Source organism: Chlamydotis macqueenii, chromosome 3 (genome assembly GCF_036417535.1).
Source record: "Chlamydotis macqueenii isolate bChlMac1 chromosome 3, bChlMac1.mat, whole genome shotgun sequence".
NCBI classification, from domain to species: domain Eukaryota; kingdom Metazoa; phylum Chordata; class Aves; order Otidiformes; family Otididae; genus Chlamydotis; species Chlamydotis macqueenii.
In genome coordinates this window covers 107,940,692-107,967,115 of record NC_141558.1, presented here as the reverse complement: position 1 = coordinate 107,967,115, position 26,424 = coordinate 107,940,692, and the positions used below count along the sequence as shown (strand labels likewise).

Genomic DNA, 26,424 nt, shown 5'->3' with positions numbered 1-26,424 from the left:
ATTCAGATCATCAGCATTTAATGTCAGTTTTTAACAGCAGGATTTCACCACTTTTAAAATATGTTCTGAAAGTAAAACGACCAGGATGACCTTTCCAAATTAAATGCTAGAAGAACATTTGTTTGTGTGAGAAGATCCTATGGGTTTCCCACCTTCTTCAGGATGTTGGGACCTTCTTGAAAAGCTTGCCTGGTTCTGGAGGAGGGAGGAGAAAGAGGCCATCAGATGGCAAAGCTGATGAGAAAACATACCACAGAGGGGCAACTACAGAGGGAGAAGGGGACCTGAGTCTTTCTACAGCTAGTTTCAGGCAACACTTTGAGATGTATGAAGACAGTTGTATGTTTTTGTAGACATCTTTCAGCCCTGTCGTTCCAGATCACAAATATCTGTCTATGGATCAGTTTAATTTTATTAGCTTGTCCGGATAAATATTAATTCTTATACTGTTATTCCACATATATCGTTATACTCTTGTGAGCCGTGTAGTAGCTGTTATGTTATAGCCATGGTACTCTTAAGAATTTAAGCAAACTGTGGGTTGTAGGGAGGAAGTGCATTTTCATTAGAGTAACAAATGTTACCGGAGAAAAAATAAGCAAGCTTTTCATCATGCAAGGTCCTCTTCAGAGCTACATGGTTTTTAAAATTAAAATACCATTTGCAATGAAGTGTTTCTCTTCATCTCTAATAATTGTTAGACTTTCTAATGTAACCTATCACACAGCCCGCGTTATCTAGCTAAAATATTTACTTTTGTTTCTTACATCTGTGTGATTATAATAGTCTTGTGCCTACCTGACATCTTACACTGATTTAACTGTCACTTTGACCTGAAACCACTTAATCAAGCTACTGCAAAACCATTGTGACCACTCATTTGAAACAGACTGATTTGATTTGGCCAGACTCAGGTAGGCATTGACTTAAGCTAAACTGCAATAAATTGTTCTCATCTGATTCATGCGAGCTTCGTAACAATATAACTTCTTTCGTTAGTTAAGCTTGGAGTTTGATTTCACTTCTGCTAAATACCTGGTTTAATACAAGTTTTCTTGCAAGCTTGTTTAATATCTTTGTCAACGATCTGGATGAGGGGATTGAGTGCTCCCTCAGTTAGTTTGCAGATGACACCAAGTTGGGTGGGAGCATCAACCTGCTCGAGGGTAGGAAGGCTCTACAGAGGGATCTGGACAGTCTGGACCAATGGGCCAAGGTCCATTGTATGAGGTTCAACAAGGCCAAGTGCCGGGTCCTGCACTTCGGTCGCAACAACCCCATGCGACGCTACAGGCTTGGAGAAGAGTAGCTGGAAAGCTTCCTGGTGGAAAGGGACCTGGGGGTGCTGGTTGACAGCTGGCTGAACATGAGCCAGCAGTGTGCCCAGGTGGCTGAGAAGGCCAGCAGCATCTTGGCTTGTATCAGGAACAGTGGGGCCAGCAGGAGTAGGGAAGTGATCGTGCCCCTGTACTTGGCACTGGTGAGGCTGCACTTTGAATAGTATTTGGGCCCCTCAGTACAAGAAGAACACACAGGAATGTGTCCAGAGAAGGGCAACGAAGCTGGTAAGGGGTCTGGAGCACAAGTATTACGAGGAACGGCAAAGGGAACTGGGATTATTTAGTCTGGAGAAGAGGAGGCTGAGGGGAGACCTCATTGCTTTCTACAAATACCTGAAAGGAGGTTGTAGAGAGGTGGGTGTTGGTCTCTTATCCCAAATAACTTGTGATAGGACAAGAGAAAATGGCCTCAAGTTGCAGCAAGGGAGGCTTATGTTGGATATTAGGAAAAAATTCTTTACTGAAAGAGTGGTAAAGCACTGGAACAGGCTGCCCAAGGAAGTGGTGGAGTTACCATCCCTGGAGGTGTTCAAAGAATGTGTAGATGTGGCACTTCAGGACATGGTTTAGTAGGCATGGTGGTGTTAGGTTGATGGTTGGACTTTATGATCTTGGAGGTCTTTTGCAACCGTAGTGATTCTGTGATTCTGTGATTCTATGACTTAAGCACACCCATTACGGTATGCTTGTGATGGTGGCTGTACTAATCAAACACTCCTCTACATCTGCAATCTCTGCACCTGGCAGAGGCGTTGACCTACTCTGACAGTAGGTGCTGGTACAGTGGCCAGATCCAGATCTACTGAAGCTTCTTGCTAGCCTAAGGGAGCTGTGGGATGTGCAGTGCCCTGCCACTGCCCCCAGCCCTCTTACCACGTGTTGTGTCCCCATAAACTGATAAAGGAACAGTCTCATTCCCAGCATTCGCCTTCAGCTGTGTCTGGCCCAGCAAAAGTTACATCTGTCCTCCAGACTGCGAGGGTGATGGCTGCGGCAGCCTGGGCTGTGGGGAGCTGTGAACCCACATCAACGTCCCTGTGTCAGCAGAAGAATCTCAAACAGAGAAGCCACGCTGCCGGAGCATCACATTTAATGGGGCAGTTTTTTCATCTTGAGGAGGGGGTGGTTATTTTACTGACAATGTGCTGTAGGATTAAAAAAAAAAAAATCAAAACCAAAGCAGCTTTGGTAGTGAAGCTGCATTTACACTGAGAGACATAGCTGCCAAGGATTCAAAATATTCCCGTGCTAGCAAAGTGCTCCTGTTGGAAATATGTCAGTATATAGAGAAGCCCACTGCATGTGCTCACACAAGTTAACGCTGATCTGCTTAAATTGATTTAGCATACGATTTTAGCTCACTCAGAGCTGTGTCACTCCCCTCTTAGGAGCATTATTGGCAGCATAAACTCTGAGCAAGGAGGAGTTCGGTCTCTCCAGGTTGGATGCAGTTAATTCCTGAAGTGCGTCATATCCACCTGTGTTAGCCTACGCTGTTAGACATTGCTGCTCCTTGCTGCTTTTGAAACCATCACATATTACCCGTGGTGACATCTGGGACAAACAGTGGCTGGTAGGGGGGCAGGCGCACCCCTCTTCTCCCATGGGAGCTTTCCTGGGGGCCTGCCCCCACCCTGGCAGCATCACAGAGACCCACAGGACACCCAGGCGCTGCAGCCCAGAGCATCTGCCTTTCATCTCCCTGTCTTGATCCCAGAGCAACCCTGCTGCCACGCCAGCCAATACTCCCCACTGGAAATAAGGAAGAAGAGGGAGAAGCAGTATAAAATGTTTCTTCAGCTGAATTTTTGTTCATGCAGAGAAGGGGCCATGTGGCATGTCTGCCTCCTGGCCTCTTTGGTCTCCTCTTGTCAGCAGAGCAGGTTCCTGGATGACAGGATGGCAAGAGGAGACGGTAAGAGGAGAGTGCCACAGGGTCAGTGGTCTTCCTAACAGAGGGTGTGGGGATCCCCTTGATTCAGGGATGAAAGCTCAACCCAGCGACAGGACTCTATTTTCACATTGGAAATAGCAGTACCAGTTCATTTAAATGTAAACCTGCAGTTCAATTACAAAGAAAGAGTTTCAAAATTTCTGAACTGGGAAGGTCACCATGATCACAGCTGTACAAGAATATGGCCCTGGGGAATGCCGTCCTTTTCATTATTCATGGAGCCTGGCCTATTTTCTCCCCTGTTCTGGAAAGACTGCCTTTGTATGTGTGTGTGAGTGTATACGCACGTGTGTGTGTGTGTGTGCATGTGTGTGTGAGGGAGGATATAGATAAGTTACATAAGTTACTGCATCCTGAGGGAACGGTGCTAATAAACCTATTTAGCACCTTGTTCACGTCTTCGAAAGGCTTCACAAACATTAGCTACGCCGAAACATTTCTACCTCTATGCTATGGGAGCCAAGGTAATGTCCTAATCCAAATATCTCAATTTTTTCTCATTTTACATTCATAATGAAGACTAAATTAATACAGACAAGTGAGTGGCAAACGTTCCTCTCCTCCGCCCCGGCACACCGTGGGGCCCTGCTGAGTGCCAGCAGCCCGGATCTCTCATCCCTCCTGACATTTCCAGTTTCACTCTCTTGACTAAACCATGCACAGATATACGAAATCATGGCACTTAACGGTTCTCTGCACAGCCTTCTCTGCTTTGACATGATACAGATTTTTAATGCACATAGTGAAGACGTCTAACATTTCTACATAAAAGCATTACACTTTTATAGTGTCTTGAAGTGTCACATATTTTTATATGAAAAAAAAATTCCACAAAGCTATAATTCTGAAGGAAAACAATTTAAATTGAAGCCGTAATCCCTGTTGTCAGAGGCGGTTTTTGATCCGCAGGAGCAGTGGGCACGCAGTGGCTCCGGGGTGCACCCACCCCATGGCTGATCCAGATCCATACCATCCAGCCTCTGCTAGCCATGCTGGCAGCCACATTTCTAAGGCGTATATGTGTGTGTGTGACAAAGACCCGTAACTCAATCTGATGTGAGGAGTCACCTTTCTGTTTCTAAATCACGCCTAAACCCTTTGGAGAAAGTAATCATTAGACCAGTTGCAGAGATAGGGGCACTTAGCGTGATGGTGAAACACAAAGCTGGAGAGATAAGAGGTTAAAGATAGTGCTTGCTCATCATTCAGGCCATCTGGATTTGGTTTATGGTACACATTCCTCAGCATCTGTACTGGAGGCCAGAGGATTTCCTCGTTTTCCTCGGCTTTCGTTCCCCCAGCCTGTATCACAGCCACCCATCACTGCGGGCCCAGCGTGCTGTGTAAAAACTTTCTTTAAACTCTGTGTCGGGGGGAGTGATGAGTGCTCAGCCGCTTCCAAAAGCTGGTGGGTGAGGAGTCACCTGAGGGCTGAACATCAGTTGCCTTCCTCCCCGCTGTTACAGTGCACTTTCTGCCTTTATTCACGCAGACACACACCCCCATGTGCACACATATTAAGGGAATAAAAAGATGAAATAATGGAGATCATTGCCTGGCCCAAGTCCTCCTCAGTTCCCTCTGGGCTGGTGGGAGGCTTCCGGAGGCCTACCATCTCCGGCCACTGCTCTGCCTGCTTCTGTCGAACCGTGCTAGGGTAGCAGAGACCTAACACCGCAGCTTCATCAGGCGTTTAATCTAGTTTTAGGACATGCAATGCTGGGCCACCAGCTGTGCCGCCAGCTCAGCTTTCTCTAAAATTTTTCTCCAAGGGCTGGCGGGTGGGCATCTTGCCGGATTGCGCATTGCCTCCAGAAACTGATGGATAGCCGAAGCCAGCATAAACACAGTCTGCTCTGACTAATTTAACAGAAATATGCTCCAAATAAAGCCTACACTTCCAGGTGACCCAACAGTGCAGGGGAGGTAATGATTGAATGGTGTGGATCCATGTTCTGACCAGCTTCACGATCCCAGGGCATGGATGTTTCTGGTTAGAGACCACAGCAAAATCCCGGGGGCAGGGGAGCGGGGGGTCGTTCCTTCCTTCACTCAGCTATTGGCAAAGGAGGATTGCGGGCAACATTCACCCTTGGTCTGCAATACCAAAAAGAGATAATAGCATTATACTGAGTCCTTCACCCCTTGAGGATACTCTGAAGCAGTGACTGACTTACCCCCTCCCTCTTACGGCCTGGGGTACTATCAGTCTGCAGCGCTCTTATCAGCCAGATCCACGGCTTGTGTGGTTTACAACAATTTGAGGTTTGAAATTGCCCGGTTAAATGAAGTACAAAGCCAAGCTGAGAAAACACTAAGCAGATTCCTGTCTTGTAGTTGGCTGCATTTCTGTGGAAATATGGATCGTTACCCAAACCTTTTCAATAATGAGATTAAAAACATGTTTATTTTGCCTTTTGGCATTTAAAAGCAAGCACAAATTAATGTTGAAGGATGTACGAAAAGAATATGAAAGAACATATCTGTATCTTTGCATGGAGATGGATGGAGGGAAGGCATCACAAAAGTGACTTTACCTGTCCTGATGTCCCAAGGCCACTGTTACAGTGACCTATACAGACCCACAACACCCCTGCTCATCTCTGTGCCTCTAGCTGCTGCCCTACCTGCAGCACAAAAGGGTCAAACACCAGGAGTCGGAGCCAAGGGAGGTTCTCTAGGAGCCATAGGCATCGAGCATGGGGGTGGTTTGTCCCCATGGAATAGCACAAGGTGGTCAGAAGACAGCTCAGGGCCGGCAGGTTAAGTGATAATCACGTCTGCACTTCTTTAAAAATAGCAGTCTGAGATCACTCTGCAGAAAAGGGTGTTAGAAATGCCACAAGGAATAATAAAGATCTGTGACACCGGGTATAAAAAGAGCAGTGGGAGGAAAGAAAGCAGCAGAAAGGTGGAGATTTATGAGGACTTCTTATAAGGCATCATGGAGAGAGCAGGGAGAAGAAACAGAAATACGTGTAGAGACTCCAGGGACACGTTCTAATCTCACATCTGAAGATGCATGTGTGTATATAGACAAGTGATTACTCCAGGGTATTGGTAAAGGCATATGCAAACAGGTATATACATATGCAAGCATCCGTTTACGTTCACTGGTATGAATTATGCATGTACGGTTTCCTGTAAATGCAGCGTCCTGTGGCTTTTATTGGTGCAAGTCAAGATTCCTGCATTTTGAAAATACGGTCCTTTGTGTCTCCTTACACCCACGCCTGTGTTTTATTAGGCTATTGTGTGTATTTTATGGAGGCTGTGTTGCAGATATCTGTACTGCTAACAGCAGTAGATGGGGATGCTGCCAATCTGCATGGACAGCGTTGCTACCTCAGACAGCAGAGCATTCGCATAACTGTTTTTTTCATGTCCTGACATGATGTAGGACAGGCCCATCGCTTCACATGAGCCGGCAAGCAAGCAAGCGCCGCTGCCTTGGAAAGGAAGGAAAGAGGTGGCATGGTTGCAGCCTTGCTCTCACTGGAGCGAGTGAGGTGGTCGCCTACCTTTGCTGTGTCGAGGCGGGAGATTTGGGTATAGAGCTGAACAGGATGTGGTGATTGACTCTCAGCTGGCGATGGACTCACTGCACAGCCATCAGCAAAGCACTTACCCTTTTGTCCTCGCTTGCTGCCACAGCAAAAAGGGACTATGGGTTTTTTTGGTCTTAAACAAAACAGCGTCTGTGAGGTGCTCTGAGAGGATAAGACATAAACTGCCTCAGAAATGTCGGTGTTGATGAAGGATCGCCTAAGGTCGATGTCCTCCCAGGTGGGAGGATTTAAAACTTTATTGTGAAGGCTTCAGTGGAAATCAAATGTCCCAGCATTTGGGGTTTGCCCCCCTCTGCTTGAAGGGGGAGTGTGGTCCTGCGGATCCGTAGAGCATGAAAGCACACGGGGGCTGGTGCCTAAAGCCCAAAAGTAGCAGGAGACGGAGCTGACAGATCCTCTCCTGCCATTCCTCTTGATGCCTGGAAGAATGAGATAGAAACGTTCAGTTTTATGGCAACCTCCAGTTGGCCTGGAGAGAAACAGAGGGGGAAGCTCTACCTGATTCTGTCCATTTTGAGACAGAGTGTGAGTGTGCTGCCCTGCGCTTTGTTCTCCTCCTTCCCTGATCTGGCATCTTCCCATAAAATCCCGGTGATCAATACTGATTAACTGCCTTCAGAAAAAAACCCCCAGCCTTCCTTCTTTTGTTTCTTGTGAGATAAGAAGTGATCCTGCCAGCCCGCCCTGTGGGAAATGTTAAATATTTGGCAGCCTGTAAAACCCAGGGACAGCTTTTGCACTGGGCTGAGGTGCCTGAGTCCGGAGTGAGGTTTGTTTTTCCAGCTGATACATCTGAGGGAGAGGCCAAATTCCCTGTCCGAGGATCCTTTTATTTCCAGATGTTGCAGCTGATCGGGTAAAAAGATACCTGCCCTGCAAGCCTGGCTTTTCTTATTACTTTAGACTTCGTCTTGAAAACCAGTAGCATCCCAAGGATTAGTCAGCAGTGTTTAAATTAAGTGGAAAGAGAAATAAAAGGAGGGCTACAAAGAATGACTCCAGTGCACAAATCTCGTTCAGTGCCATGGCAGCTGTGAGAAAATGAAGCTAATCACTCAGTTGGCAGCAAATAAAAGGTAAAGGATGGCACGGGGTGAAAATGGCCATATTCCAGACCTTCTTAGGGCAGGAGTTCCCTAGGGGGGCGAATTCATCTGAGCCTCAGTGAGCAGATTTAGCTCACTGTCCCACAGAAAGCTAACCTTGGGGAAAAAAAAAAAACAAACAAAAACCCAAATAAGTACTTTTTCTTTCTTCTGGCTGACTGAGTAGCACTGGCTTATGGAAGACAAGTGCACCAAGCAGACTGCAGCAAGACGTGAAGTGAGAGAAAAAGGGAGATGCTGTGTGATGAGGAGCAGGGAGGGAGACGGAGGGGGCAGGACCATCCTTTCCAGCAGGAGCGAGCTGTCGGCTCGGCTCAGCCACCTGCCCCTGAACTGCCCTCTGTCAAAATGCCTCCCCTGAACACATGGCTATGCACCCCTTCCCCTACTCCCCTTTATTTGGCTTGTGCAGGAGGGATGAGCCAGGCTGTGCTCCCCACCGTTCCGGGTGGGTACGCGCATTCCTGTGTTCCTACAGCTGTGGGACAACATGATTTAGGTTAAATTTGGAGACAGCAAAAACATTGCTTCTATTTGGAGGGCTGTGGGGAAGTAGAGCTGGAATGGGTGATTAATCTCTCTCACATCTCTTCTGCACGCCACTGCTCTTGCATGCACACAGCGATCAGCACCAACAATCTTAAGCAATTTGATTTTTGAACCCAAATTGTTCCTTATGGGCTATAATAATTTTTCCTTATAGACATGTACTTTGTTTTATCTTTGAACCCTGTGTTTATTTGATTGACCATAATCAGTTTTCAAGTTAGACTGTGTTATTTGATATATTTGTTGGGTTTTTTTAACATTACGCGCACACTATAATGGCAGCCTTGTGAATCTCACGGGTGATAACACGGAGGCATTATTCCCCAGTTTAAATGATACTGTAGCATCTCGGCACTTTTGGAGGTCAGGCAGTGTGGCAATATGATGAAAACTCCCGTTGAACGGATCGTTTGTCCTTTTGCAGTTGGGCTGATGGTCACGTCTTGCTGAGGAATTGAGTTATTGCAGTCCTGCAAAACGCAAGTCTGCAACGCTCCCTCAAGTATCAATTTAGTATCAGTACAAAAGGAGAACAAGCGTTTGTGATACTAATTCCCTTCTGTCTAGAGAGTCAGCTGAGACATCTTCTCTTTTATTTATTTGTCTTTTTCCTTCCCCTGCAGCAATGTGCTCTCTGTTACCCGAGTATGGCAGAATGAATGGGTAAGAAATCCTAAATCTTTACCCAAACTTGCAACAAGGCTCGAAACAATAACATTTAACTCTCTTCATTTGTTTGTGAGTCTTTGCACTTTGGAAATTTGGCCCAGATTTAAGGGAACTCAGTGTGAGAGGTGGCTCAAGTGATACTTTTGACATAAAGAAAAACCTCGGCGAGAGGTTTGCATGGTTATCTAAAATTTCATGTACTCAGCCAACTTTCTAGGCCCTTAGAAGCTTCCCAGCACTATCACTGTGACAGGGAAAATTAAGGTAAAATGTAAGCCATTTTCAAAATAAAAATAATAACCACACCCCCGGCCCAGGACGTAACAACTTAAGCAGCGGCTCCATTAGCAGCCTGCCAAGCTCTTTGGGTCTTGTGGAGGCTTCGTACCACCACGGGTCCTAGGTCAGCTCGGGAGGATGCTGCAGCCAGAGGTCCCGTCTAACTGCCTCCTTCCTTACATTGTTCTGAGCAAAATGGAGTGGTAGTAAAGAAATGGGTGGGGGAAAAAAAAGAGAGAGAATAATGCTGAGTGACTGTTCACTGGGGATATTTACTGTGAGCAAGAATAACCATCCAATTATCTGTTTTCCTACTCAGTGACCAGAAAGCCAAGCAGTATTTCAGTTGTATTCTCAGATTTTTGGAGCTCCTTGTTGAGAAAGATTTCAAGGATTTTATTTTGTATTTTTGGGAATCTCTTCAGGAAATATTTTTTTTTAAATATGAGGCAGGAATGAAGAGGTACCACTCAACATGAGCCAAAGGTTTGGCTTACTTATTTTGTACTCCCATTGGCTTACTTTTTTCATATTCCCATTAATTTTTTTTTTAGTTACATATTAAAATGGTGACCTTTAAATTAACTTATTCATGACACTATGGTATCTTTCTCTTACTTGTGTTTTAGGAAGCCCCAAACTGATCTAACCCTCGAGTTTCATACTGCAGATACAGCCCGTACAGTGTTAGCGCAGCTCACTGGGTAAACAGTTATGTGAGCATCGTTTCGGATTACGTTAGATTAAAGCCGTAATTGCTTGTAATTCAATATGGCAAAGGAAAGGAAACATCATATTCAGCAAATTAGGTTTCATATGACGGCATTGCTTACGAAATGTACAGTTTGTAAAGGACTTTTAGGGACTGTAAATAGGGGAAACTTGTAGATTCAAGGAGTGGATTCTTTTACTGATGGAAAGCAAGAGCATTGCAGCTAGCAGCTATTGGCCTAACAAGGGAAAAAACTCCTTCTGTGGCTGAAGAGCTGAAGAGTGGAATAGGCGGATCAGGTTCATTAAACGTCCCAAGGGATGAGGTTTTTCAAAATGTTCTGTACTGCTGATCAGTGAACTGCAATGCTTCAGGAGTCGCTCGGATATGCTCTCAAATTAAGATTCATATCACATTTCTGGGTGAAATCCTGCCTCCTCTGAGAGCAGCAGGAGTTTCAGTATTGATTTGGCTGTGGGTAAGATCTCACCAAGCATGGCAGCAGGAGGGAAGATCTGCGTGGTTTTTCTTTTTATAAAATTTGAGCATGTAGAGAAGGCAGAACAGTTCTGCACCTTGATCTTTTCCCAGCCTGCAAAGCTCAGCGAAAAATGCTTTGCCTTCATTCGTGTTGCCTGTGTTGAGGGCTCGCTGGGTGCCTGGCAGCAGCAACACAGCGGAATTGAGAGTCACCTGGAGTCACTGTCCTGAGCCGTGTCCCTCCGAAGAGCTGCCCTTGTCCCCATGTCATTCTGCCCACAGCTGTCAATGGGAACTCTTGTCCTGCCCTTCCTGAGGAAAAGGACTGAGTTCTGCTACACTCTGGAGCTTTTAGTCCTCCCTGGTTTTGATGAAAAAATTAAAAACAAAGTGCTTAAGCCCTAACAGAAAACTTGGCTTCATTGTGAGTTTTAGTTTCCTCTCTATCTTGTTCAATTATTTATTTGTCCATTAACGTCAGGCAGCAAAATGTTCTTTAATGTATAAAAAAAGTGATAGAAATACAACCATTTCCTATCATTTTCCCGTGGAAATTATAAAAAGCTGAAAAAATAAATCCTCCCCTTGTTGTGAAGTGAACATTTGAAGATCTATTTATTTCCATTTTTCATCTTCAAAAATTTCTGAAAGGTTTTGTCTTTTCTGCCACATGCTTTTGCTTGAGTCACACATTATCTCTAAATCAAAACTCTTTGAACAATTCGATATTGTCTGTGTAAGTGCGAATGTTTCCTATGTGCCTCTGCTAATGGAGACTTTGTACCTACCAGTGGTGACTGAGGTGTCTGTCGGGAAGGGATCATTCCCATCTTTCAGCAACAATATCCTTTTATCTTATCCTAGAGCATTGGTTCAATAGGATAAAATCGACGTAAGTCTTTTATCAAGTCTATACATTTTATCAAAGCGCTGATCGAGAACTCAAAAGGAGTTTGGGTCAAAATCTAAGAAGAGGGATGAAAGATGACGAGTTGTTGCCATGTTGATCCCTGCCAACAATCTCTATGTTCAAACAAAAGACCTCCTTCCTGGTAACCTTGCCTTTGGTTTTATCTTTAAGCTCCTTCTCTGTAGTCCCACATTCCTTTCTTCCCCTGGGCGGGTGTCAGGGGAAGGGCTGATCAATAGGCTTTGAATCGGGCTATAGGTGATTCCCAGGCAGCAGTAAAAGATTTTAGGTAACATCTAGGGTGTATTCCAGTCAGCTTTTCTTACAGACACTAGGCAAATAAGGAAAAGATCGACTTAATTTACCCTTTAATATTTTTCTTTCACTCAGAAAATGTCAACCAAAACTCCAATTTACCTTTGCCTTTCAGTATTTTTTGATGTTGAAATATAGCTCTGGTTTTATCTGAGGGAGTAGGGTTCTGAAATTTACTATTTTTTATTTAAAATGGTTTTAAAATATGCTTCATTTCAATTTTTTTTTAAGATTTACACACTCAATTTTTAATTCACCAGAATATTTTACAAAGTTTAAAATATTTTACATGTTTTTGAACCAACCAGAAGTACTGCTTAGCTGATTATTTTTTTGAACTGAAAAATCAGATGTGGAAACATCTATAATGCTGAATGCCTCTACTTCCACTGATGGAACAGAGAGGACAAAGAAGGAAGGCTCCAACCTCATCCCAGCTCCTCCCATGGGGCTCAGTAGTCCCCAGGGATGGACAGACATGGTCTCCCGCCGTCTCCCAGGGAGGGCTGCAGGGGCAGCTGCTCTCATGATAGCATGGGGACCCTCCATGGCCCAGTCCCCGCCTCCATTGGGAGGCATTATAACTATAGATATATATAGTTTTTTTTATATATATAACTATAATTAAAGAAAAAAAAACCTCACCCTGCTGGCATCGCTGCTCTTCTGGGGGGAAGGGTTAAGGTGTGTGCTGGGTGTAGTGGTGGGACCACGCACCAGGGAGCAAGACCCGCTGGAGATGGCATTGCTGGCAAATGAGGTGTTTGGCAAGCTGCAGCCTTGGGGTTATTAATCAGCTTTCTCGTCTAAAGGTCAGCATCCAGACTAAGCCTTACCTAGCGCCAAGGGTCATGGGTAGTGTGAGGGAGCAACTCTCAAAGCCAAGAAAAAAAAATCACAGGTGAGCCAGTATGACGGTAAAAATATTAGGCCTTTTCGCCACCTTGAAATAGATGTGTTTTGTCTCCTCCAGCCAATCCCCTGGGCCCTGTTCTTTGCTATTCTCTCTCCGCAGTCCCTCAGGCCTGTGAAGAGTAAGTGTTTGGCAGGCTGGTTTTCACAGTCGCTAAATGGTTCTGCAATAATGATCAGGATCATAATCAAGATGAGAATATTTTCCCTCCTGTGTGTCTTCATTTGAACAGCTAGTAAACTAATGGCGATGCTATAGCTCCACGTAGAGCTACAGAGGACACCTGAAGCAGCAATGCAAACAGGATTTCCCAAGCTTAAAGTTGTGTGATTGGATCTGCCTTTTCCTACTCTTCTTTGTGTGTGGCTTGTCTATAGCAGCATCTTTTGTAGTAGTGGTAGTAGCAACACAGATCTCGAGCGGTTTAAATGAAGGACACAAGTATGCACTCAATAGCTGGAAACATTTGCACATGCACGGGTGCAGAGGCAATCCCGTCTCCCTTTAAAAAAAACCCCAACATCTGAGCCTTTTATCAGAGGCAGCCAAGGTGTTTCTCTCCACTTCGGCCCTTGAAATGCCGAGCATTATTTACCCAGAGCGCTAAGGAACAATTGCATTATGCCGTAACAGTACCCAGGTATTGATCATGGGCAGAAGATTTCTAATTACACTCATTTCCATGATTAAAATGTTCAGACTGAAGTGCTGTCTATAAATTATTCTTTTATACATCAGAAGCACTTTGCTGTCATCTGGCCAAGAAGGTCCCTCCCCAGAAAGAGGGATCTGTAGGTGATGGAGGGGTGTGCGCCCCTGGACCCACCCGATTGCTTTGGGTGTGCGGGGAACGCACGGGGCATGGCTGGGGCGTCGCGAGGCAGCGGAGAGCAGCGAGAGAAAATACCAGCCTTGCTTTCCCAGACACCACAGAGCGTATGAACATGGATGGATCCTCTCCCACATGCAAAGAAAAGTAATGGAATTATTAATCTCATTTCCTCGGAGAGGACAAGGGGTGATGAATTTGGTATTTTACTCCTGTAACACATTCAGCCTGCAAGTTACCCCTTCGGTTTCACTCCTTCCCTGCCTTGCACCACTGAAAAGCTGCGAACGTCTCTTCCTGGCCATGAAGCAGAAGTGAGCAACCAGAAGCAAGAGGCTGGGACTGCCGGTCGGCTCCCATGAGTGAAGGACGTCCCAGCAGCCTTGTGCTCCTGGGGAGGGAGAAGCAGCCACAGAGGTACGGGGAGGTCCCCTTGCCAGGACACACTGGGGGAATGAGCACTGGAGGAAAGCTCGGGGGGCTGCGGCTCTGGGAAGGTGAGGGGGTCATAGCTCTGTGGCTGGGCTTTGCCAGGTGTGGGGAAAATACAGTCATTTGAAAAATGATGCCAAGACTAATTTTTCTTATTGGTCCATGAAACTGTAGTCTCTCCAAAGCCTTGAGATGAAAGTTCTCAGCTTCTCTTGCCAGTATGGACAATGAATGGCTGGAAACTGGGACTTTTCCTATGTGTTGTTTACACTTTGACAGAGAACTTTACTTGTAATTGCACTCACTTTCTCAAAAATAAAGTTGATGGGGTTTAAGTACCAGAGCAGCATTGAAGTTTTGAGCTCAAGTCTTTACTCTGAACCAAATTTTTTCAGTCTCTCAGTCTGCACAGATTGAAAAACGATCAATGAAGTCAGTTAGCCCTGTTTTGAGCATTTTCTTTCGGTGAGATGCAATAAGGGCCAGCTGGATTATCTCCTCTTCATCGCTTGTGACCCATTTTCAGGGTGGAGTAAAGGCCCTTACATGTGGGACTGTAGCAATTTAGGATTTTAGGAACATTATCTTGGATAATGGATTTACAAACTTAAGTCAGTAAGATTCCTGGTTCTAAAATATAGCAACTGAATTACACGCAGAAATATGTGACAATTAAAATATTCTATGTAATGAAAGCGTAGCTAGGTGAGAAGTGGAATTGGGAAGAATTTGTGCATTATAAATTTGTGTTTCACCATGGAAAGGTTCTTGTCTCTCCCCGTTGTCTCCACTTCATTCCTTCCTCTCCCACTGGCTCTCTGCTTTTATGAAATCTGTAGTAATTTGCTTGTCTAACAGTTTACTGGATAACTGTTTAGGGACATGTTCAATACTATTGGACGGAAAAACATGCAAATATATCATGGGCACATGAGAAAAAACAAAAATAAAGCTAACGAGCTCCCTTCCCTTAACTACTTAGTAAGCCTTAGAATAATTTAATATATGCAAATGCATGTAAAGGGCCACGGAGGGATACAAATTTTACTTAACGCTATTTCTGAGGTGATCTGTGCTATCACAGGTCATTGGTTTGAGCATGATGGCCATTTCCAGTTCACATTTATATACGTGAAAGGGGTGTGTGTGCATATACAGATGCAGCTGCCCGTTTACGCCCAGCCGGCAGCGATTGTCAGTTGTGGAAACAATCACATACCACAGCCAGCAAGTCAAAGGTCAAGTAGAAGTTTTTTTGGAAACCTGGGGAAATCCTGCCTTGAATAACCAACGACTTGACCTTTGCCAGCTATTAGTCTAGTCAGTAGTAATTATCCAAAGGAGATTAAATTATGAGACTCTCAAGGCGAGGTATTTTGCATATTGAATAAGACCAGGGATTAAACACAGATACTTTCCGAATGCCAAGGGAGTTGGCAGCGGGCTAACGACTTCAGAGGAAAAGCGCATGAGTGCGAGTAAATTGCAGTTTCCTTCCCTCCTCCCTGCTCCTCGCCCCGAGCTTGCGAGCCCTGAGCAATGCTTATCACGGGCTGGCGACCCGCACTGCCGTCTTATCGAAGGGGCTGCAAGTGATGCCGAAATAACCGCACTGTGTTTGCGAAGCAGTCAGGTGGTGCGTAGGTCCTGCTGTGGGGAACACCTTCCTGAACACCCGTACACCAGTGATGGTATTTTGAGGCTGGAGCTGGATTTCTAAGGCCTGTTCCTGAAACACCACCCAGTCTGCCAAGGTACCAGACGTCTCCAGATGGTAAGAATGTCTGTGAGGGCACCCGAAGGTGGTGGTTGAAACCCACCCATTTGCTTTCGCAGGAGGACGCTGTGGAGACGCCGCAGATTTGCTGCCTCCACCGCGGCAAGGGTAACTGCTGGCTACTGAACCCACGAAGCCAACCCTGACAAACAGCCGGGAGACCAAAACCTCCGTCCTGCCACAACTCTGGGGAGGAATGGCTCTTCTCACCAGCTGGCCCACCACAGGCTGCTCCAGCACGGCTTCGAGCCAGTAATGGCTGCTCCCTTGGTGGGAGGGGGAAGCAGCAGTGGGCTGAGGAGATGCTGCGTGGCAGGAAGAGGGAAAACTGTGGGACCGTGAGGAGAAAGAAGTATTTCAGGTAAGAGGCTTGTTGCAAGTATGACTTGAACCCTGGACTGGCTGGAATTTTGTGGGAAGAGAAGCAAGCAAGGTAATGAGGTGGGTCCAAGGCCTGTGGCAAAAAGGAAGAAGAAAGCCCTGTGCCATGGGAGAGTTTGGGATATTTTAGAAAAAAAAGAATAATGCAGAAATCTGGCACGGAGAAGTACATTTTCAGACAGAAGCAACGCTAGGGCAGCACAAAAAGTTGGCACCATCACCTTCCTCACTCCCGTGGGGAGTGGAGGAGTCGGGGGCACCGAGTCAGTCGCCTGCAGGGAACTGGCAGCCCTGCTGCCAGCCTTGTCCCCATCCGACCCCGCAGGGAAGGGGGCTGCAGAAGGAGCAAGAACCGATGCCTCTGTCCTGGGCTGGCTGTAGGCTCCAAACTGAAAAATGATTTGAGCTCTCACAGGGGGATGGACTGGGGCCAGGCATGTTCCAAAGGGGATGTGCTGCTGCTGCTGTGATGTGTCTGAGGTGTCCTGCCAGCTCTGATCACCGATCGATCTGCACTGAAGTGTCAGTGTTGGGATAAATCAGTCACACGAGATTTACTGAGGGTCTTACAAAGGGCAAATCAGCCTTTCATCAGCTCTGTGCAAACCCTGAGGAACTGTGTGAGGGTAGGAAATACCTGCACCTGCCAGACCTCTGTTCTTCTAGAGAAACTGAAAACACCTGAGGGCTCAGGGGGTGGAGTGAGAACTGGTTCCTTCAGGTGCTTAAACTTTTTCATTTTCCCTTCTGGTGGTTTGAAATAAGAGAACAGGTCAGCATTCTTCAAGTCTTCAGGATGTTGCTTGGACTATGGCAACTCAAATGAATGACCAGGTCAGTGGTCTTACTGTTGTCCCTTTGTGAGGCACCCAGGGGAGCAGCTGGGTCTTTTGCTTGTGCCAATTCTGGTGATCAAATCTTTGCAGCGAGCCTTTGGTTTTTCAGTGCTCCATCGCATGAATGAGCAAGCCCTCCCTTTTAGAGCTGGTAAGTGGCCTTACTATGTGTGACCTGGCTTGGTCACTTTTGTCCCTAAATCTGGACCTAAAAGTACAAATTTACTGAAGAGCTTTTGCTTACTAATAAATAAAATTTTGAGCATGTGGTGAGATTTGAGGACCTCCAGAGGTCCTTTCTATCCTAAGCAGTTCTGTGTAAACAATGTGGTTAGTGGCAGCATCTGTACCAGGTATGAACAAACAGTATTAGTGAATATTTAAAATAACTATAAAATAGTTTTATTAGCACAAAACCAGACTTATAAGCTGCTGACTCTATACTGGAATCCTCACCTGTATTGAAAATAATTTTTAAAAATTACTTTGAATTTATCTGGAGCTACTTGAACGTTAACATGCTAGAGAACTGATCTGCAGCATTGCATAGGCATCCAAAGGAGGCGATGGAAGGCATAGCTAATAACTGGGGGCTTTGTGTTTCAAGTTGTGTTTGCTCCAATAAGAACCATATTTGGCACAAACAGATCTTGGAAAAATTCCTCCTTTCTGTAGATTTTGGAACATTTTAGTCTCTTTTGGGAATGTATAAGCGTGTTCTGCTTATTAGCAATTGTATAACACTTAACTACATAACTATAATGTGATGAATAATAGGTAAAATACAATATTTGTTGAATTTATGTCCAGCTGGAGAGGGAAAGCAACTCATTTTGTAGCAAAGAAATAGGTGATATGTAGCTTGCTAATGTTTTCTGGTGTTTCCTTAACACACTAAGCACATTGCAGGGATATGTTCCCTGGTTATATGAACCTTGACTTGATTCACAGCAGGTACAGTGGGATGCAAAGCCAGGTGGTCCTTGCTGTTAGTGGACAAACTACTGATGCCCACCCTTCCCACCTGCCAGCTTAATGCCTGCAAGTTTCTGGCACAACTTCATGGTTTCTACGTAGACGTGAAGAAAAACCCAAGTGTAAATCTGATAATAGCTCGTATGGGGCTTAACAAAACAGAACTGCTGAGCCAGTTCCTATTGGTACCTGAATGTTATAAATTCTGGTTGTCATCTCTTTGTCTGCTGGGCACTGGTGTTTAAAAAAGCATGTAGGAATTAAAAAATGTGCTTGATTTTTCTAAGTCTAGCATTTAAGTTTATAAATCTTGTGAGAATATTGGTTTGTGGTGTGATTTTCTATTTTTTTTTTTTTTTTTTTTTATATGCCATATATGGCATCTCTCCACACACTAAGCATCCTACATCTTCACCCAGTGGTGGGCTGTGGGGAGCAGGATTTGCCCTGTTTGTAGGGTGGAGTGCCGCAGGGAGGGGGCCCTGGCCAGCCCGGGGGCTCGGCGGCACTGTGGCATGACAGAGGAATTTGGCAAATGTCAGTGGTGAGGGAGCTCCAGTCAAACTGGTTCCAGTGCTGACCGTGTCTGAACGGTCCCCAGACATTGGATTCAAGATCCAGGCAAGGCTTTCTTTAATCTTGCTGCAGGGAATGGCTGTAAACATTTCTGTAGCTGTTCAGGCTCAAGTGAAGCTGGTTAAGGCAATGTGAAATTCGAGGTCAAAAGGTGAAATGCTGCTAAATTTAAGATTCAAGTTTATGCACATGAGTAAATGGTTACTTGGATCGTTTCCATTTCAGACACACTAAGGTATGGTTCTTCCAGCATCCATTTTCCCCTGCAGCTGGGTATTGTAGTTATTTCAGAGGAGTTTTGAACTGAGAAGCTCCTCCCCAAACATATTTTCCCAAGTATGCAAGTGGAATTGCTCTTGTGCATCCAGGCTTGTATCTGTGAATGTTTGGATGTGGCTCTGTAGTTCACTTCACCATTCCTTATACAGGATTAAACAGGGTATTCTCCCGTCAGGTTTTTTCCTACCGCTTGTCCTCAAACAGTGGAAAAACTCGAGCATTAGAGATGCTTGGGATAAGAATCCATTCACAGAGGTACAAATGTCTCTCTTAGTGGGAGAGAGTGAGGTTTTGGTGCTGTGGGGTGTCCTGTTTGGTTGGTTTGGTTTTAGTTGTTTGGATTTTTTTTGTGTCAGAGCTTGAAGGGACAAAACTAAAGTACCAGCAGGAAAGTAGGGAACCTTTTTCCACATGGGAACTGTACTCTTTCCCCCCCAGCATGGTTTTGGGATGGCGATGCTGTTAGCCCTTTCTGAAGGGTTTCCAAAACAGACCATCTGTCTTCTAAACAGCTCTTGACACTCTTGGATAATACTTGCAGGTTGTCTATACAGCTCCCAGCCATGTTTAAATCATATGGTCACACTGGGATAACTCCTCCATTTCCGCTTCCAAGCCCGCGTGTGGTTTGCTTGTTGCTGTGTAAATGCAGTCACGGGATAGAGACGTCTGAATTTAGCAAAAGGTGAGGTTATTTGTTGCAGCGACCTACTGCAGAGGAGGCGCTTATGAGGAGGGCTCAATAAATGCAGGAGTCTGAGACTGGTGCCTCCTTCCCGGCTCCATCGTAGTTGTTGCTGCCCTGTTAATTCCCTGCAGTTGCTACAGGTGATGCCAGGCGCAAGCTCAACAGAAGATCTTCCTGCCCTCTCTGGGGATCTGGTAGGCAGCATCTTGGGGAAGAATTGATGGGAAACAGCATTGGAATTCAAGCATTGGCTCTGGGTCTTTTCCAGGAGTGTTAACTTTCCAAGTATGTCCTTCTCTGAGAAGATATTTTATATTAGTTTTATCTTTTTAAATTGATGACATATTTCACTTGCTGCTCATCGCCTTCTTTTACTATTTCTTAGCACCAATTGATTACATGGTGCTGATTTAATGTCTCTCTTTAAAACCAAATTAATATTAAAAATAAGCTTTGATACTTCTGTGAGAGTATCTTTTCCCTTTCAGTAAGCTTTTGCAGATAAAAGTACTTTCAGAAATTTGTATTATTTCTTAAAATATCCTTCTTAAAAACTGCTGGTGTTAAGTTATATACTGCTTAATACAAAGGAACTTTTCAAGTGAGATTCAGTGAAATAACTTCTCAGGCTCATCTTAATTTACATGTGCTGCTTTCATACAATTCTGTCCCAAAAGAGAAAATTTGACTCCTGTGCTCTGTTCTTTCATTTGCCATCTTCATTATTTTTCTTATTCACTGTTTCCCATTTTCCTCTGACTAATAAGAATTAAATAACTTGCTTACTTGGTTATTACTAACAATCTGGGGCCTAAAGTCTGTCTGACTTTCAGTAGTTCCAGAAGCAGAACTGGATCCAGTTTTCATCCTGGATGAACAACAAGCTTTTGCCAGGCACTAATATCTGATACTGAATTACAGTGACTGGACTTACTAAACATATGAGAAAAAAATCAACAGCTGTATGGAACTGATGCAAAGGGCTTGGTTCCTTCAACTGCTACCTTAGGCTAATGTCGAGAGCAGCTTGGAGTTATTAGATGTTGAGTTTGTTGCTCTCCCCAAAAACCATCCTCAGGGAGAGTTTATTTACCTCAAACACCTGAAAAAAAACCAGGTTGGCAAATACAGCTTTTTCTGACTGAAACGGACACGCCAAGGTGATACGTGCTCCAGATGAGCTCGAGCTGGGTGGGAATACACATAACAGCCAAGCTGTGGAACCAGCAAACACAGGGACGTTGCCTCCTTGCAGAGACTTTGGCTGACCAAAAGCTGTGCAAGAGCTGGTCTGCAGCCAGAAGTCATACGAGAAGCTTGCTTCTCCCCTCTCAGATTTCCTCTCAAGCCTTTTAGCAGAAATGGAACTGGAAGGAAACATCCTAGAATTCATATAGTGGCATAGTTACACATCATGTATATAATATGTTTGGTACAAATACAGGCGTAATTAAATTTTTCTGGAGAATAAATATAAGTTGTGCATGTGATGGGAGCCCATAGGTGCTGTGTTATATGGGCAACTAACAGGCTGTGTCCCGAAAAGCTGAAAGTCGTCTTTGGCATTAGGAGTCTCACTTGGATCAGATGTTAATGGTAATTGAGTTGCAATACCATGATGGGAATTGCCCAGTAGGAAACAACTGAGCTTTTAAAATGTCACAACTTACACCTTGATTTACTGTATTGCATAAAAGTAAGCATGAGTTGTATTTGAGACATCCTCTTTTTTTATTAGTACTCTGCAAAGAAAAGTTCTCACTGTTCCTATAGCTCATGTGTTTCAGCTCTGTGTGCTTTCCCAGTGCTGACTTTTCCTACTGGCATCACAGTTCACAGGCGTACAGAACAGTTTATCTTGGAAGTGACCTGGTGATCACTCGATGCAGGGCTGACTTGGTTCTTCAGGGACTTGTGCAGTCGAGCCTATGTTGGCATGGCTGTCTGGCTCTTCGCAATCATTGCTTGAAGGTTTAAGTTAAAAAAAAAAGTTTACTTGGGAAGCAAATATTGAAGATTTTACATAAAACCTGCATGCACAAATACATACTCTTTCATACTTGTGTATATGTAATATATTACACTCAGGTGCATGGAGCGGGGAACTATTATGACTGCACTTGTAGAAATACTTGAACTTGACTTACTTTGCATAAACCCTCTGGCCTTAAATCCACAGTGCAGGGTGACACGTACAGTGCAGCAGTCCTTTTTCAGGACAAATGCTTGAGGGGGCTTTTGGTGTTTCCATTTCAACCCTTTCAAGCAGGGGTTCCTAGCTTGGCCTTAAAATATTTCTCTAAAATATTTTCTCAGAAAAACCTTCCTTTGAAAAAACTGCATGTTAAAAGGGATGAAACCAGTTGCCTTCCCTCCCCACCCCAATAATTCAGTGGAGGGGAGAGAGACTCCCATCCACCTCCTGTGCTCGCACTTGCTGGCTGGGTGGCTGTCAGCAGGGCAGACCCAGGCACCGCTGGAGCGCAAACCCAATGCTTGAGATCTGTTAGGTGTGGGTAACTTCCTTGCTGAAATGTTGTAGAGAGGCTGGAAAGCTGTTTGGAAATGTAGCCACGAGGAGCATGTTAAAAACCCAGTACTAATACAAATCATATGCTTAAGACTTCATTTAGCCATTTAGAGAACAAGAGCCATGTCCCATATGTGCCTGAAATGCTTGATTTCTCCCCCTGATCCTGCTTCCCCATTTTATTTTTTCCTGCTCTTGAGATGCTTTCTGCTGTGTTATGGTCCAGTTGATTTAACAACCTGCAGTTCCTGAAGCTTTTGCATCGCTTGTATTTAAATCCCAAACTGAGAAGCTCACAGGTGTACGTTCTTGTACCTGATACTGTTTCACATAAATCCAGCTGCCAGTTGAGAAGTGGAAAGTGTCCAAATGACCCTTGTGTCTGATCCAGCCTTTCATGCCAAGGACCAAAGGCAATTGCTAGATATTTTAGGACCGGGACAGGGTGTTAGCCTGGTGTGTCCTTCCCTCCGACACAAACCAACTTCACAAGGACTGTACTGATGGAGAAGGTCCTGTGGACAACCCTCCCGCATGTAGGCCCTCATGGCAAGAGGCAAGGACTGAATGCTCTGCCTGTTGCTCTGGTCATGAAGAGCCCCAAGCCTTGCTTGCATCTGGCGCTTGACCAGGACGTGGCTGAGCTCCCCTCCTTCCTTGGCGTGGTTGTGTTTAGCTGGAGACAGGGACGTGACAAGATTAAGTGGCTTGAGAGGAAAAAAAAGTCACTAAACAGACAAGATGATAGAGAACAATGCTAAATAATGGATGTAGTTTATTAATGAATTCAGACTTGAGACAGGCACCACATGCAAACTGAACATCAGTACACACAGACACTATTTTCCTGTTCACGGCAACTGACATTCTGGAATTTTTAATTTTAAAACACAAAGATACCCGTTTTATGTAGCCTGATGTATCTCAGTGTCACTAGTCTTCTGTAGTTCAGCAGTAGCAATAACAAAGTATTCACTCACTACAAAAAGCAGATCTTCTGATAATAAACAACGGCGTAGTTCTTAACACGCTTTAGCAAACGCGGGGTAAGCACGGCAGGCTGCCTTACAAAGCTGCTGCTCTGCTATGGCATGAAGTTTCTCAGAGCAGTTGCAACGGCAGGAGGCTCACACCTGCAATTGCATCTGCGTAGCAACAAGTGATGCACCTAGCCACAACAGTTACCTTAAAAAGTTTTCATTTTACACCCTTCTTCAGGAAGGCATTTGGCCTGAGAACTAGGGTGGCCCGAGGGAATGTACCCTGGCAGTTTCTCCAGCTCAGCTGATGGCCAGTAACTCAGTCCCTTTGGATCATGAGACAGAATCTGCAGGCCAATGTGGATTATTTTAACAAATCTTCCACTAAAATGTAACATGAAGAATGAAAAATGTGATTGCTCAGGAGATTTTGCAGATAGTCGACAAGATGGGGCGGAGAGGGAAAAGAGAGTCATTCCAGCTTTCCTTGAATTATTGAAGCTATCAAAACAATATAACAAATCCTGTGCACATGACAGTAAAAAAAAAAAAAAAAAAAAGACATGTTTGTCAACTCTCAACTGACTGAGGTGGATGGGTGTTTTAGGGGGAGACCCATGGGTCAGAGAAACAGTCCCAGCGTGCAAGGCCTGAAGGGACAGAATGGAGGCTACAGCACAGCAAGTGTGTGGGTATCAAGCAGCAGTATGACACAACTTGTAAACCCTGCTGCGCAGACGTCCACGTCCCGTACAGAAGCTTCACAGGCAGACAGCTCGTGCCACATTCAGCAGCCAAATGGCACCAAGATAGGTCCAACACAACTGCAGTGAGCACGAGTATGGCATGGTTATGGCTTTCCAAATTTCTCCAGGCAAGATAGAAGGAAAACTGCATTTATTTTTCTTGAAAGAACGCTACTAGAAAAACTGTGGCTGGAAGCCACGCTCATTTTCTTCTGGAAGCCTTTGGATTTTTCTAGGTTAGATAGCTCAGTGTGTGCAGGATTAAATTACAACACAGTTATGTGTAAGAATAACGTGGTTGTATTTTGGGGCACAATTTAATAGAAAAATATCAGAAATCTCTCTCCTCAGCAGCTGTGAGAGCCACCCTTGAATCTTGCTTTCTACTGATCATGTTTGTCCTGCCCCAGTGTAACTAAAGCATCCTCAGTCTAGGCTGTTATGAGCTCTATTGTCTAATCAGGCTGAAGTATCAAATAGCTCTATTTTTTTTAATGTTTATCTTCACAGCAATCCCCACAGTGCAGGGGGACCATGCTATGAATAGAACAGTTCTGAAATACAGTCAACAGACATTTCCGTGCTACTCCAGGGAAGGCACAGATAATTATTTTAATTGTCCCCAGTTTGCTCTGCTGTCCATAATTATAGTTTTGGGTTTATAAATAACAAAGCATGATTTTAAAAACCAAAACAAACCCCTCAGTTACAACACAGTTCCTGAGATAATTAAGTCTCCAAATGTGGCTGTGTAGAAGGGAACCAAAACTACGCTGCAGAAGCCCCTACCATACAGATGTGCGTAAGCGGAGCAAAGCAACAGGATGGAAAACGTCACCAGGAAAATAAACGCACTCATCATTATTTCACTGCTTTTTACCTAAAAAAACAATAGCCTATTGTCTTGATTCAACCTATTGTTCTGTTACCTTTTTTTTTTTTTTTTTTTTTTTTTTTAATTGAAGGAACCAACAGTCAGTCAGTGAGAGTTTCCTGAGGAGCAGCAGCTTGGAAAATTAAATGCAGTATCCCGTGCCTAAGGCTTGTTTTGCTGCAGATTTAGGAAAAACTGGACAAGGTAAGCTACTGAGGTAAATTAAAGCACACAGTTTAGGATTTAACTTGTTTGAATACCCCCTTCAAATAGAAAACACACTCCAGTTTTACAAGCATGGTGGTTAAAACCTACAAAATTAAGCAGAACAATGCTCTGCTCTGTTGCATCCTCGCTTGATGGACATTCCTCTGTTGTAACTGGGCGTTGCGTACGGCCAGGGACAGGACAAGAAAAACTCTAGGTCGGGAGCCAGCACAGCAGGAGGCTTCATTAGCAAGAACAGGAGCAAAACAGGGCTTCAGAAGGAGCAGTGCCCTCTCTGAACAACCAGCTTCACCACAAGAAGCACATAATCAGCTGGACAGCCTGTAACATACGCTTCGGATAAAGAGAGAGCTATGGATGTGAGACAGCTATGGCTTAAGTGTTTCAAAAGAACTTTGCCCAACAAGGAAAAAAAATTACATATTAAAAACCTCTTACAAAATACATGCTCTGTTCTTCCTCTGCTTAATATCGCCCCTGCTTGAAGCTTGGCTGTTGCCCAAACGCATCCAGAGCAACGCTCGATGATAACTCAAAAATGTGCAGTTAATCTGTCTGTAGTTTCAGCTCCTGAATGCCAGGAGCAAGAGTGTATTTTTCAGAGAGAAATAGGCTTGAACACACAGTATAATCACGTTTACCCGAGTTTTGAGATAGCCAAGATAAGGGAAATATTTCTGTAAACTCCTCTGAGAAAAGATGAGAACTCTAAGGTGAAAAATTTCTCTCTTTTTTCAATGTTGTTTTATCCACAAACAAGTATAAGCTCCAGTAGAGAGCTTCCTGCACTACAGTAAGAAAAACTTGAGCTTGCTGCTTTTTTTTTTTTTTTTTTTTTTTTTTAAACTTACGGCTATATTTCATCATAAAAACTAGTTTGAAGAAAGAGTAAACTTTTGCTCTTTGGTCTATCTTGACATTCCTCCAGAGACACATAACAGGAATATTTCAGATTCATTTTTGTCTCCTACTTGCAGGAAACAGGAAGGTTGCAGTTCGTAACTTCCAGGCTTCTGAAATGAGAAAGATAAAGAATTTATATGTTGAAACAAAACATCTTTTGCTTTCTATAAAGAAAAAAAAAAACAAAAAAAACCAGAAGCATCACAACCTAAAAGCAGAGTTTTAGTGAAATTGGATATTTTCGTCTTAACTAAATGTTTCTGTTTACTATAGTTATGCCACATGCACCTCCCACTTATTATCTAACTCAGCTAGGGTGAGAAACAAAAATCTCTACTCATATTCCAGTACGCTATGGACTTTATTGTAGTAACTGCTGCTGACTGAAACGCAATCCTGTGGAATGAGACTGAAAGAAGCCAGTTTTTTGTTTCATAGAATCAACCTGTGGATGCAAAGGAAAGGAAAGGTCTTCAAACACTTTCTATCCATATCTGAATGAATTATGATGAAAATAACAAATAGTTTGCAATTTTAGGACATCAGTTTTGGTGTCCTCCCCTCACGGGCTTCTTCATGGCCATGAAGATACTC

The 26,424-nt window shown here is 44.3% G+C and overlaps 1 protein-coding gene across 1 annotated transcript in view; it reads right to left on the bottom strand.

Moving 5' to 3' along the window:
* Positions 1-24,418: 24,418 nt before the first annotated feature.
* The window catches only part of MTHFD1L (methylenetetrahydrofolate dehydrogenase (NADP+ dependent) 1 like), a 158,262-nt gene continuing 156,256 nt past the window's right edge, over positions 24,419-26,424 (bottom strand). The window contains exon 28 of the mRNA XM_086745151.1: positions 24,419-25,940. The gene's annotated coding sequence lies outside the window, so the exon portion shown is untranslated. The remainder of the gene's footprint in view (positions 25,941-26,424) is intronic.